Source organism: Dermacentor silvarum, chromosome 10 (assembly GCF_013339745.2).
Source record: "Dermacentor silvarum isolate Dsil-2018 chromosome 10, BIME_Dsil_1.4, whole genome shotgun sequence".
Taxonomy (NCBI): Eukaryota; Metazoa; Arthropoda; class Arachnida; order Ixodida; family Ixodidae; genus Dermacentor; species Dermacentor silvarum.
This window is the reverse complement of record NC_051163.1, coordinates 96328327-96340217: the sequence shown is the minus strand read 5'-3', so window position 1 is coordinate 96340217 and position 11891 is coordinate 96328327. Positions and strand designations below refer to the sequence as shown.

At 45.5% G+C, this 11891-nt stretch overlaps 1 protein-coding gene and 1 long non-coding RNA gene across 2 annotated transcripts in view; one reads left to right on the top strand and one right to left on the bottom strand.

Annotated features, from left to right (window-relative positions):
- Positions 1-10380: 10380 nt before the first annotated feature.
- LOC119466324 (uncharacterized) overlaps positions 10381-11891 on the bottom strand; it is a 683885-nt gene continuing 682374 nt past the window's right edge. The window contains exon 4 of the mRNA XM_037726826.2: positions 10381-11822. The gene's annotated coding sequence lies outside the window, so the exon portion shown is untranslated. The remainder of the gene's footprint in view (positions 11823-11891) is intronic.
- LOC125940509 (uncharacterized) overlaps positions 10873-11891 on the top strand; it is a 136695-nt gene continuing 135676 nt past the window's right edge. Inside the window, exon 1 of the long non-coding RNA XR_007463711.1 lies at positions 10873-11001. This is a non-coding gene — a long non-coding RNA (uncharacterized LOC125940509). The remainder of the gene's footprint in view (positions 11002-11891) is intronic.

Sequence of the window (11891 nt, the reverse complement as noted above, 5' to 3'; positions counted from 1 at the left end):
AAGTAATTAACTAAGAAGTTCATTAATCAATTTTGTTAATAAGTTGAATAGGTGTTTCGATTTTCGTGCTACTAATGTCCGCCTCTTCGAATAACCCAGCTCATCAATGAGAATTGTGCTAACTGCCACAGGAGATTTTTAAAAATCCCCTAAACCTTAATTTCGAACACCCGGTATAGTGTGATATACGGCGTTGCGCTGCTCAACTGGAGCCCGCGGGTTCAATCCGTTGCGGAATTCGATGGGAACAAATGGAAAACACTTGTGTACTTCTATTTAGGTGCACGTTAAAAGCCCCAGGTGGGGAAATCTAAGCCGGGTGCCTCATACTCATATCGTGGTTTTGCCACGTGAAACCCACAAATTTGTGTGAACTAAAAAAAAAAAGACAGGTGGCTGCGTTCTTCGTCTTTTTGCTAGGAGTGTAAACAAAATAAATTATTCTCGAGTCTGATTTCCGAGAAAAAAGATGTTACGCTTATCCTATATTTCATACATAAATGTAATGCCATTCCCAAATGTCTGCCCGCTCAACTATATAAGCAGCTTGTATATTATAAACGGCTGCTTTCGGTTATTCGACGCACTATCATAACGACATAATGAATCAGTTAGAGAAACGCATACCTCATACACGTACAGATATGTGTAGATCTGCTGCGTTCGTTCAGAAGATAAGTGTGGTACCACATGGGGCACAAAGTTTTAATGGGTTGCAAAGATGGTGAGACTGTCAAAAAAAAAAAGTTTTCCTTGCCTCAATCAAGTTAGAAGATTTACAGGCTGCCCCAAAACGGGGCATTTTATATTGAATGACAGCTTATTACACTTATTAGCAGGGCTTATTAGCAGCTTATTAGCGACTTATTAACACCCCTGCGTTAATTTTCTCAGGAATGCGCCTCTGCGCAACAGCCAACTCTCCGGCACAATCATTCGGAATAACAGTCCGCACTTGCAGCGGTCTCTCACCTTTGAGACTGCAATAGTGGGTTATGCGTTACATTCGTACGGAAACGACTGTTCGGCGTCGTACAGCATATCAATAACACTTTCACCACACACACACACACACACACAACACACACACACACACACAACACACACACAAACACACACACACACACAACACTATATATATATATATATATAATTATCATATATATATATATATATATAGTTTTAACTGCCTGCTATGACATTATTCCTGCGAATGAGAGTTTTTAGTGCAGTATTCGCTATACGTGTGTTCGTATGCAAACGTGCACGGTCGGGAGTTCTCACTGTACCATTTGTACCATTCTCAATGTACCCTTGATTAATTACGTAGAAATACATCGGTCATTCTTCGCGCCACGCAGCTAATACACCTGTTTATTTCACTTTAATATTGTTTTCTTCGATCATTGTTCCTGATCAATATCCACCGACAAGAAGCGCGCGTGTAAAATGACACGCTATCAATAATAAATTTCGTACGTAGCTTCATGTTGCAGAGATGCCAGTTGCTTTAGAAGACAGTGTTAAAAACATGGTTCACTTGACTGAAAACTACCTTTGGTACCCGCCGTCAAGAGTCATGAGCGCACCAAAGCAACTAAAACATAAAAACAAATGTACTACACAGACGTCTGCGAGAATAACTGGGCCCCGCCAGCGTCCGCGTAGCGAACGCGCGCTCGCTAGCAGACGACGCGCTTGACAACGACAAGAAACTGAAGACGACGCGCTGTATAACTCATGCCTCAAATATATATTGTTTGGCAAGATGGTGTAAACATAAAATTTGCAGTTGAAATAAAGCACTATTTTAAGAGCGTACTATGCGCAATCGGCCTCGGCGCCGCAGCGAAAGTGCGTTGAATTGCCCGCGGAGCGCGTCTCCGCCCCATCCAGTTCGCTCGCGCGCCCTCGCAAAATTTTTCCACACGCGGCGCCTCAGCGGGGAGAGCGCCGTTCGGCCCACTCGACCATTATCTAGTAACTCTAGTAAAACCCCTATATATAAAAGTAGCGCCATCACTTCGCTCCTCCTCCGTCCACTATCGCGCTCGGCGCGACCAGCGCGATCGAGGCGCGATATCGACAGTGGCGCCGCCTGCGTCGGGCCTGCCGTGGCAGACGACAGCTAACGCGCTCCCAGAGGAAATCCGAGGAAAAATTCGATCGCGCCCTGCGGAGAAGTTTTTGAGGCGCGATTTTGCTTCGTCAGTCAGTAACTGGTCTTAATAAGCTGTTTTGCAAATAGCAACGCGACGATGCGAGACGGCGCAAATATAAAGTGTGCAGCAAGCGTTTGCGCACGCCGGATGGGAAACAAAAAGCCTTTTGCCCTCGCCTTGTCGGTTGCGGCAACTTAAGGCGCAGCAGCATTCCATCACAACGAAGTCTTTGTCTCTAACACGTTTGACACCGTTTGTGCGTACAGCACTTTCGTCGCACAGGCCCGAGATGGCAGTCGGAGCGCGCTGGAAAGAAGAAAAATATACAAAAGCGCACGCGTGCTTCCACGTGACACGGATTGGCCAATGGGGGAGGTGGTAAGGTTTGAGGGAAAGGGAAAGGTTGGCGCTATTCTTCTGCAGCCCTTGAGGGAGCACGGCTCGCGCCAAACCAATGGGGAGCGGAGACGGCCGGGGCCACAGGAGGCGGCGAGGAGGAAACGCCGGGGTGAGCGCGGTGGCGGCAAGATCTAAGAATGGCGCTCTTTTTATATATAGGGGTTTTATTGCTACGGTGCTTGCAGCGCCGGATCGCGACTCAACTACGACGCTTCGCGCGCTGCACATGTGGCAAGCGTGATGCGGGAGAGGAGGAGTCGGGAGAGGACGTACAGTACCTGTGCTCGAGCTGTTGCGGGACGGCGCACGCTACATGTGAGTTAAGAAATGCTCTGCATTTAAAACGATAGTTGACATGAATGAAGTAGAAGAAACGAAACGGACGCAAGTTTGAAATGGAGACACTGGAGCACCTAATCATAAAATAGCTAGGATTACGTCGTTCTATAGAAGCCGGCGCTGCGGCTTCTTTTACAGATGACTGGCAGAAAAGGAATGCAGTTGGGAGTACAACGCTATAGCGTAACAAATTTTTAGAAGTCACATCGATATACATATCTACAACAAGTAGAAGTCACAAAGATGTAACGCTCAACGAGCGTGCAACGACCACTTGCTCCTACCGTTAATAGTACAAATGGGTTTTATGAACTCGAAAAGTGAATTCGCCGTCACATTTGGCTACCAGATCAGCCTGGGCGGCTATTTTGTAGCGATGCGTTATGCTTTATGCTAGGCTAGTCTTACTATCCACCGCTCACAGCCAGCTGATCACCGTTGATAACGTGAACTGACCGTCGCTCTGACCACTTACCACCGCGCGAAAAGCACGAAAAGGCATTAGCATCGGAAAGGCATCGCTACAAATACCGGTAGAGGGAATTTAATCCTTTGCTCAGGTTTCCGAAAACGCAAGGAGCTCTTATCTCGGTAGTAGGACTCGCACATTTATTATAGCAAGGTGAAAAATGCCACAAATACGTAGATCCACTGCAAATCAACGCGCGTAATGCTTGCGGGGTGTTTGGCGCTGTTTCGTGCCTTCAGAAATTTTTACTATTGCGGGACAGGTAGCTCGCAGCAAAACGAAAGAATGTGTCGGATAACTTACATAAACAAAACAAAGCACAATGGCGATGAGAAAGAGAGTCATCTTGGGCATATCGAATTTCAGCTGAGCTGCGCTGGCTTTCTGCTTTCATTACTGTTTCTGGAATTAACCATAGGTGTCCTTCTACTCCTGGAAGCACGGTTAAGCACAGAGCGATGAACTGTGTGTGGTAGCTGATTGAATAACCATTATTGGATTTCACATAGCCTACACTCTTAGGCCATAAGCTAAGGTGAATAAGCATTAACACTTCAAAACTTTATGCTGTAGTTGCTACTGCATACTGCTTGTATTGTAATGGTTTAGTATGTATTTTGTAAAAAAAATGCAAACTGGGAAAGCGCTGTGTGCGGCATGGTCAGCAGCATTAGCCACACCCGTATAAGGTACCTAATCATGCTGTGGATTTCCCAGGCTGTGAGACGGCTAAAAAAACACAGACACTACGGGAAACAATTGCTTGACTAATTGTTTGCTAAGAGTAAAAATCGGTTAGTTTTCGCTGACTGATTTTAACGACCCCGAAATCGTAACGGGGGCAATGGGAATGCCGTACTCAAGGGTACGAAATAATCTTGATTAAGGGTTTCTTTATGTTCATTAGAACGTAAAATACACGTGCCTATAGTTAGTCGTTCCAAAAAAAAAAGCGACGTAATAGCTGAGTTTCATCCCACGACCTCATGCAAAGCAGCGGACCAGTATAGCCTGAGCCAACGCGATGACTTTCCGAGTTTTAACTCGGTCGTGTACACCGTATATTCGGTTTCATAACGGTTTCACCAATCCTTAGCTAAGAGCCTTGCTAGGCAACGGCGCAGCATAACGTCGTATGAATAATGAAATAAATCATTCGGACGTCTTCTTTTAATGCAAGCTTGCGAAAAGAACGGCCGGAGCTATTCCAGGTTGTTCAACTAATGCACCTTACTAGAAGCCCTGCAGTGAAGCAGGTCTTTGGACATCGACCAGTTACAGGTGATTTCTGCATTTACTCCCGTCGCTTACCAACCCCTCAGAAAAGGCGTTCGGCTGAAACGTACCAAATGTTCTTTTCAAGTTCACTCGTTAAACATTGTTTACAGGAACCTCCCTGAGAAAACTGACTTCATCCGAGCATTTGTTGACGTGATTAATCTTTGCGGCGTCGGACATTTTGTCACGGCGTGGTTTCACCAAGGTCACCGCCAAGGGAACCGCTAATACAGACACCTAAGGCTTTCGCCTTAGAAAAAACAAATTACGTCACAGTAAACGTAATACGACGAGGCACCTGCACGCAAATGCGACAATGGATTCGTAAACTGAAGCCAACAGATATTGAGGATTTCAATCATGCGACTGCACATCCTGAAACATGCGCCCATCACCAGCATTTAGCAAGCTGACATTTTTCTTTGAGAATTAGCCTTCGAGAGCTGCAGCGACAAAAGGGCATTTTGCTTTTACATGACAGCGGTGATACCGCAAGACAATTCGATCCTACAAGAAGTTGGACAAGGATAAGATAGACGGAAAGAAGGGTGGGCAAAGGCCGCTCTTTCGAGATTCTGCACCCGTCTTCTCGAAGCGGGGCTGAACCTCTAAACGCCTATCAATTGCAGCAAAATTGCTGATTCACAGTCACTAGCTGGCCGCTCGTCTTATACGCGCGGCGGTTGTCATATCAGCCATTCCCGATTCGCGGTCGGCCATGGTCGACGGTGCAAGCTGTTGGCGTGGTGCTGTTTTTTTTTAATTGTTATTACATGTATTCTGTTTTCGTCCAGTACACTTCGTGCGTCATCGCGCGAATTTCGAATCTTAAAGGTGCGTACGCCACGTGGTGTAAAAGCTGTGAACTAAAGGCGATGTCCGGAATTGCTGGGGTGATGCTAGAATTGCCTTGTGTAACGAGACAGTTACAGTGTCCGCAACGTGAATCTTTTCTTCAGAGACAGAGAGAAAGTACTTTATTCCGGGTCAGACTAAGTAGATATTCCTCCTTCAAGAGGACCATGGCCAGCTGGTCGGTGAAGGCCACCGACGCCACAACACCGCCGCGGGGAGGTGAGGGGTAGTTAGGGGATTGTAGGGCTGCGGGGCAAGAGATGTGCTCTACATTTGCGTACGTAGCGGGGCAGTTGGGACATGAGGGCTCTGAGCGGTAACGATGAAGGCGTGCTGGAGTGATCAAAGTGTTGAGCTGGATGGCCCTCAGGGTGCATACTTGAGCATTGCAGAGACAAGCGTGTGGTGGCGGAAGAGTCTGCAATGAATGCCGGAGGTGTTTGTAGTGCTGCTTTAGAGTTTCTCCTAAAAGTGTACCTCGTCCGCAGAGAAATGAGAGAGAGTAAAAAAGGTTGTTATGTCAGGAAGATTATCGGGAAGTCAGTCGTCGCGAAGACGCCGGATTGCCGCAATGGCGTCCGAGCGAATGCGATACCATGGAGAGGGAGGGGGAAGGGTTAGTTCGTGCGTCACGTGCGCGATCGCTATCTTCTCTTGAATGAGATAATGTTGGTGTTGTTCCAGCTTTCTGGTACATTTGAAGTCGTGAGGAATTGCGTATAAAGGGCTGCAAGCTTTTCGAGTATGATATATCCTTCACCCTTGATTAAATCGGCTGTTACTCCATCTTCCCAGCATCTTTTCCCTCGTCATGTCTTTCAAGGCGCTTCTAATTTCATCGCTAGTTATAGAAGCGACCTCTGTATCCTTTTCATCAATACTTCGAATGAAAGTAGCTTGGCTGCTCTGGGCACCTACAGCTCAGAATAAATTCTTCCGCTGCTTTTACAATGTATCGATATTGCTGAAGATAGTCTGCTTATCTTTCAGTGCATACATTTTGCCTTGTCATATGTATAGTTTTTTCTCATTGATTTCATGCGTCCATATTTTACTGCTTCCTCAATCTTTTCTGTGTTTTTATTTCGAATATTCTTACTTTCTTCCTATTGATCAGCTTCGACATTGCAGCGAATTCTAACTGCCCTCTGGAGTTTGACACTGTCATGTTTTGCGCTTCTTTATTAGGTCCTCTGTTACTTGAGAGAACTTACCTACCCGTTGCCTTGGGGCCTCACCTCCCACTTTAATTGCTGCTTCTGAGATCAACCTAGTTACGGTTTCATTCATAACCTCTATGTTGTTTTTATCTTTTGTTCAAAAGCGACATATTTTTTCGCGAACACCAGCCTGAATTGGCCTGCTTTTCCTTTACTGGTCTAGGTTGGCCTGTTCATGACTAACTTTATGCTTTCTCTCTTCAAACCTCACTAGCTTATGGTCGCTGCGCTTTACCCTACCTAACACTTCTACATCCTGCACTATGCTGGGATCGGCAGAGAGTATGAAATCTATTTCATTCCTCGTTCTTCCATTAGGGCTTTTCCAGGTCCACTTCCTGTTGCTGCGCTTCCCGAAGAAGGTATTCATTATTCGGAGCCTATTCCTTTCCGCAAATTCTACCACATCTCTTCTAGTGCTCCTAGAATCGATGCCGTAGCTGCCAATTGCTTGCTCGCTTGCCTGCTTTTCCCCCAATTTTGCATTGAAGTCGCCCATGACTACATATACCGAGTTGCACTTTCTCATTGCCAATTCAACATATTCATGAAATGTTCTATTTCTTCATCATCGTGACTGCGCAAGCTTCATTCTATACCTCCTATTCAGCTTTATTACGACGACTGCTACCCTCTCATTAATGTTCTAGAATTCATCAATGTTGCCCGCTATGTGCTTGTGTACTAGAAATCCTACTCTGAATTCTCTCCTATCTGCAAGACCTCTGTAGCAACGGACGTGGCCGTTAGTCAGCACTGTATAAGCCTCAGCAGTTCTCACCTCACTAAGGCCAATAACATCCCAGGCAATACCTGATAATTATTCAAATAGCCCTGCTAAGCTAGCCTCACTCGATAGGGTGCGCGTGTTGAACTTTGCCAGGTACAGTTTTTATTATCGGCCTGTCCGGAGCGAGATAATATTAGCACCCTCTACCGCGTCGCAGGTCTGACTTCCAACTTGGTCAGGTGCTCTGCAGCCGCTGGACTGAGGGCCATGGGTAAATTCTACGTGTCATTAGGGAGGTAGCGGCCGAATAATGCACCAGGAGGCTGTTCTGCTGAGGGAGTAACTTTGTTGAAGCTTAGTGGGCCTTCCTAATTTCGTTGCACCTTGACTAGTATAGCCCACTAGCTCTTGGCGATACTTTTTTTGCCAGTGTCAGGTGTCACTTCATGCCTGAAATTTCGCCTTAATTAACACCAAAGGAGTTCGACTCCCACTACTGGTTTGTAGTTCGAGTGCCTTAATGAACGCTATACTAATAAACGTGCTTTGTTAACTCGCCCTTATTACGGCTACCTAATTACCTTGCCTTAATTTATGTCACGAACTGCCTTGATTGGCTCACTTTTGGAACATCGAGGTCAAGCCAACGCCGACTACGCTGGCCTTTCCGCCTTATGAGCCTTATAATCATTATCACCATCAGCCCATTTTTATGTCCACTGCAGGACGAAGACCCTCCCTGCAATCTCCAATTACCCTTGTCTTGCGCTAGCTGATTCCAACTTGCACCTGTAAATTTCCTAACTTCATCACTCCCCTAGTGATCTGCCGTTCCCGACTGCGCTTTCTCTTGGTATACGCTTTCTATAATGGTCAACCGTTATCCATCCTACGCATTACAGGGCCTGCCAGATCCATATTAATGCGAAGTTTCTTGGCGAACATATGCCACTTTAACAGTATCTCTCAAGCCGCCTACGTCTTGGTGCTCTCATGGTCGTATCGTTAAGTTGGTATTTACCAAAATTAGCATAGTGTGACAACAGTGTATGACGAACATAAATGATAGATTCTGACATGCATATCGCAACATGTGTGTCATGTAGGTCATGAAATAAATGACAATGTCTTGGTCTGATGGTCGTTTCATTAATTTGGTAGGTACCTAAATTGGCATAGTATGACGACACTGTATGACGAGCATAAATGATAGGTCATGACATGAATTTCATGACATGCCTGTCATGTAGGTCATGAAACAGTCGCCTAAAATGACAGTGACAGCGAAAGAAACATTAACACTCAAAAACTACCGAAATGAGTTCTGGCGTGCTTTCTAAGTGAAGGAAACACTAAAAGATGAGAGCAGAAGTCATAGACATGAGCATGACCTGCAAAATTTACAATGACTCAGCAAAAAAAGATTCACACTCAAAAACCCCGGAAATGGATTTTTGCGTGCGTAGTAAGTGAAGGAAACACTAAACGAAGATGGTAGAAGTGATAGCCATGAGCATTACACAGGAAAAATGACTAACTCAGCAGAAAACATTACCACTAAAAACCACTGGAGTGTGTTTTGAAGTGGGAACCAAGTGTAGAAAACACTACAGAATGATGACGGAAGTCACAGTCGTGAGCATGACTAGGCAAAATGAGAACGACTCATCAAAACAAATTAAAACTCGAAAATCACTGAAATGGGTTCGGATGTGGGAACTAATCAAATGAAAAACTAAAGGATAATGGTAGAAGTCATAGTAGTGAGCATGACTCCGCAAAAATGAAAATGACAAATAAAAAAAGATTAACACTCAAAAACCACTCAAAGGGGTTCGGACGTGGGTACTAAGTGAAGGAAACACTAAAGGATGGTGGTAGAAGTCATATTCACGACCATGACTAAGCATGACAATGACTCAGCGAAAAAAGATTAACACTCAAAAACCAATGTAATTGGTTCGGAGGGTGTACTATGTGAAGGAAAAGGCTAAAGATTCCTGGTCGAAGTCATAGTTATGAGCATGACTAAGGCTTTCGCCTTAAGGTTTCTTAGGCCTAGCCAAAGGGACTACTCAGGACTCATGAAGTGAATTTCACGACATGCTTGTAATGTAGGTCATGAAACAGCAGCCTAAGTTTTGGTGCTCTCATGGTCGTTTCCATAACTTGATAGGCTCCCCGCACACTGCTTTGCATAACATCGATTCCCACAGTGCGTGGGTTCTGCCACCTTTTTCGCTGGGTCATTGTCATTTTAGGCGGCTCTTTCATGACCTACATGGCATGCTTGTCATGAAATTCATGTCATGCCCTATCATTTATGTTCGTCATACACTGTTGTCAAACTATGCGAATTTTGGTACCTACCAAGTTAAGGACACGACGATGAGAGCACCAAGACGTAGGCAGCTGTTTCATGACCCACATGACACACGTCATGACATTCATGTATAACCTATCATTTGTGTTCGTCATGCACTCGTGTCATACTATGCCAATTTTGGTGAATACCAAGTAAACGATACGACCATGAGAGCACCAAGACGTAGGCGGCTGATAGATAGATAGATATATACTGTCACAGTGGCAAATGTTCACCAAGAAATGCTTCGCATTTAAAAGAAATCTTGGCCATGATTAAGCTAGCGGAAATAAATGCGGGTTCCCGTGAAGCGACCAGCACAACAAGGTCGGCGTCATCCGACTCAGCTTCTCCCAGACCGAGACAAATTTGCCCCAGGATACTAATGGCACCTTTCGATGAGCGAAGAGGGGACCTAGATGCTAATTTGCATCGGTTTGAGAGGATCGCAGTCGGGAAAGGCTGGGAGAAGAGCAAGTGGGCCAGCGCCCTGAGCCTGTGTATTGTAAGGGGGGCTCTGAGGGTGTTTGGCCGGATGCCAGCAGAAGAATCGTTAGACTATGACAAAGTACAAAAAACTTTATTGCAGAGGTTCAAGTTGACTGCAGCAGCTTTTCGGGAAAGTTCAGACTGTGCAAGACAGAAGATTTAGAAATGGGAAAGCAGTTCGCATGCCGTCTGACAAGCTATTTGGAGAGGTGGATAGAGCTGTCCGAAACGGAAAAAAATATATGAAGGAGGTCACGACAAAGTTGTGGGTGAGCAATTCCTTGCCAGATGTAGCAATGGTTTCGTCATATTTCTGGAAGAGAGAAAACTACAGATTGTGGAGGAGATGGCAGAGCAAACAGACCAGTTTGTAGAGGCGCAGGTATTGAGAAATTTAGGAAAGGGTGTTAGAGATGCTTTCACTTCAGAGGAAGATGAGCTGACAGAGAAACCCCAAATGGATGGGCACAGGGGACGGCGGAGATGTTTCCTCTGTGACCGTCCCGGCCATCAGGCAATTAATTCATTGTCGTGCGGGACGTGATGACCAACGTGAACGGAAATATTGTGAATAGTGTAACAAGAGCGGACGCAAACCTGAGGAATGCAAACGCAGACCACGAGAAGTGTGAACGATTATAGTCCCTAGTGAAACTCGCGAAGCTCGTAGGTCTGAAGAAACGGAAAGATCAGAGGTCGTAAGTACAGCCATTGTCGAGAGTATAGACCGAGATATGCCAGTGGTAGAAGATAAAGAAGGAAAGAAGGCATTATGAAGGGACACGGGTGCGGACACTGTGCTAGTAAGGAGATGTTTGGTACCTCCAAAAAGCATGATGGGGCAGGTGAAACCAGTTGTGTTCGTGGACAGCTGGGTCAGATACCTCTCGGAGGCAAAGATATATTTATTCACACCATACTATACAGGAATGGTGACAGCCAGGTGCATAGAAGAACCGCTGTATGACCTGATCATAGGAAATATACCAGGACCGAGAGGAGTCGAGGACCTATAGTCGCTCCGTGAACCTATCTGGTGAAACAGATCTAGGAACTGTGACAACAGTAAGAGGGATAAAAAACAAGAGGTGAATACGCATATAGTAGTAACGCAACTTGATGTATCCGTGGAAGAGCTGGGAAGGTAGCAGAGAGAGAATAACACTCAGGTACGCGATGCGGAGGATCGGTGGTAGACCTATGAGAGAAGGGTCGAGAATAGGATCTGGTATATATAAATTTTGGAGGGGAAACACATGATGCAATTGGTGCTGCTGATTCAACATTAAGAGTCCTAATGGAGAAGGGTCATGTTATAGGACACAAAATGGAAAACTGGTAATAGCGGCCCTAACGAAAACAATATTTCGGCCAGGAGTACAGAGGGAGTTACATGCCGTATTTACTCGATTGTAATGCGACCGCGATTGTAACGCGAGGGATGACTTTTCATTGCCTTCATCACGAAAAGAAGAAAAACGCAAAAGTAACGCGAAGGGTGCCTTTTTGTTGCGTCCTGCAAAAAAAGGAGAAAAAAACCGCTAAAGTAAAGCAAGACCACCGGATGCATGGAACAGTTGCTCTT